The sequence below is a fragment of the Tupaia chinensis genome, unplaced genomic scaffold, assembly GCF_000334495.1.
Source record: "Tupaia chinensis unplaced genomic scaffold, TupChi_1.0 Scaffold000154_1, whole genome shotgun sequence".
In the NCBI taxonomy this organism is placed as follows: Eukaryota; Metazoa; Chordata; class Mammalia; order Scandentia; family Tupaiidae; genus Tupaia; species Tupaia belangeri.
Window position 1 is genome coordinate 1,808,964 of NW_006159625.1, and position 2,334 is coordinate 1,811,297.

The 2,334-nt window shown below is 43.5% G+C and overlaps 1 pseudogene; it reads right to left on the minus strand.

The window, feature by feature from the left end:
• Nucleotides 1-1,984: 1,984 nt before the first annotated feature.
• The window catches only part of LOC114007322 (prefoldin subunit 2 pseudogene), a 419-nt pseudogene continuing 69 nt past the window's right edge, over nucleotides 1,985-2,334 (minus strand).

A 2,334-nucleotide genomic window follows, 5' to 3' on the forward strand; every position in this document is an offset into this window, starting at 1 on the left:
ATGGTAACACCACTAAAAAATGTAATCTGGTAGATTTGTTTTGATACATAGTGGATCTTTTCTTAGTGTTGAAAGGTGTATGATGATATTTTCAGCTTTTTGGCTCTGAGAGGCAGAAATCATGTTCAGTCCTCTGATTTGCCTTTAGGCCTTTGCTTTCTAAGGGTGAGTTTAGTGTAAAAAGATGAGACTGGGGCTAAGTGATGGCGCTATGGTTAAAGCGGCTGGATTTCACACAACCAACTCTGCGATTTGAGTCCAAGAACTGGAGCTTGAAACACACACCTTGCACATGTGCATGCATGCCCAAAATCCCAAGAGGAAAATGGAAGAGAAAGGGTTGTGGCATGGCCCTCCTTCCTGGTGGGGGGGCAGGAGGTGATTTCTCACTTTCTCTCTCTCTCCCTCCACTTTTCAGTTTTCATTTTCTCTCTCTCTCTCTCTCTCTCTCTCTCTCTCTCTCTCTCTCTCTCTCCAGCAAGCGCATACACCTGATAGCAAAACTGGAAGAAAAAAAAAAAGATGAGATCGTGGCCTATATAATTTATAAATATATTCTGTTATTGAGCATATCTTCAAGGGATGAGAATTGCTGCAGCTACTCTGAAGAGAAGCCTGGCAATAGAAATAAACTTGGTATACAGGTGGGCTTTAATCTGTCAGTCCTGCTTTTGAAACTACACAGAAACAAAAACTTTAGAGCTTAACAGTATAAATACAAGTATTTTTGTTTGTTTTGTTTTCATTAAGAGAGATTTTTTCTGTAGGGTGCATTGCGCTCACCAGAGAGAGAGAGAGAAATCGCCACACCCCCACCGAGGGGGATGGCCATGCCACAAGCCCATTCTCTTCTCAGGATTTTGAGTAGGCATGCACATGCAACCAGCTAGAGTTTGAAGCCACTGGGTCTGGGAATCAAACTGCAGTCAACTATGTGAGTCCAGCGACATGACCATTACACCATCTGTTGAAATCAATATGTTTGTTAATATACTGGGAAATCTGGCACAAACACACAACAACCTACATAGGAGAAGAGTTGAATAAATCATAATGCATTCAAGCTAAGAGTGCAGCCCATTAAAGGAATAAGCTAGACTGATAACTGTCAAGCTGGTCCCTTAGACCAGCCTGACTTTCCAATCACTGTACACACACCCGCCAACCAATAGGCACTAGCCAAGGATCATCCTTGTGTGTTTTCATCTAATCTCATCCAGACCTGGCTCTCCCTGCCTCTAAATTCCTGGTTCATCTCACTTTGAGCTCAATGGTTTGGCTTTATGGCCTTTGGTACTTGTTACCTTAACATTTAACTCTCCCAATGTTACCCATTGGGCTCTAAATACAGCCCTTAAAAAGAATGAATGCAGATTGCATGGTGGTTAAGGGCACTGGACTTCCACATGACTCACTGCAGTTGAGTCCTAGACCTGGAGGCGAGCTTTTTCACTTTTGCACTCTCTCTCACTCTGTCCCTCTCTGGTCAAATAAATAAATAAGGGGAACCAGCATAATGGCTATGTCGCTGGACTCCCATGTAGTCGACCGTGGTTCATGTCCCGGACCCGGTGGCTTAAAACTCATGCCGGGCATGTGTGCGTGCATGCCCAAGATCCCGAGAGGAGAATGGAGGAGAAGGGATTGCGGCGTGACCATCCCCTCTGGGGGGTGATTTCTCGCTTTCTGCCTCTATGTCTCTGTCTGTCTGGCGAGCGCACATACCCTATAGCGAAAACCTCTCCAAAAATAAATAAATAAATACATACGTACATAAATACATAAATAAGTAAAATAATTCTAAAGAATGAATGGCCTCTAAACATATGGAGAAAGTCTAAACTGCTGCAGAGAAATTATATGATGTCATTTTTGGAAAAGAACAAAATAAATTATAATAGCAGAGAAAATAATAATAATAACAATAAAGTGAAATTAGAAGAAGTGAGAATCAGGGTAGAAAAATATTCAAAGGCCTTGGTCCCTAGGAGGCCAACATTCTGGCTAAGCTGGCCTTAGACCCAGTCCCTTCTGAGTTTTCCTTGACTACTGGCTTCTCATCTTCCCCCATGAGATGGACATTGTGCTTTTCCCAGAATTCATTTAGTTATTTCCCCTTTGCCTGAAGCTGCTGTGTCAGTGTCTCAATAACCTTCTGTATCTGTTCCTGTTCTCCAAGGCGGGCAGCACATCTTTGACAGTCTACTCCACCAGTATCCAGCCAACCATGCGGCAGCAATTGTGGATTTTCATTCTCCTCCTTCAGTGTGTCAGCAGGCTGTGCTCATTCAACTCCACCTCTAGCTTGGCTGCTTTCGAGGCCAGGCCCTGCTG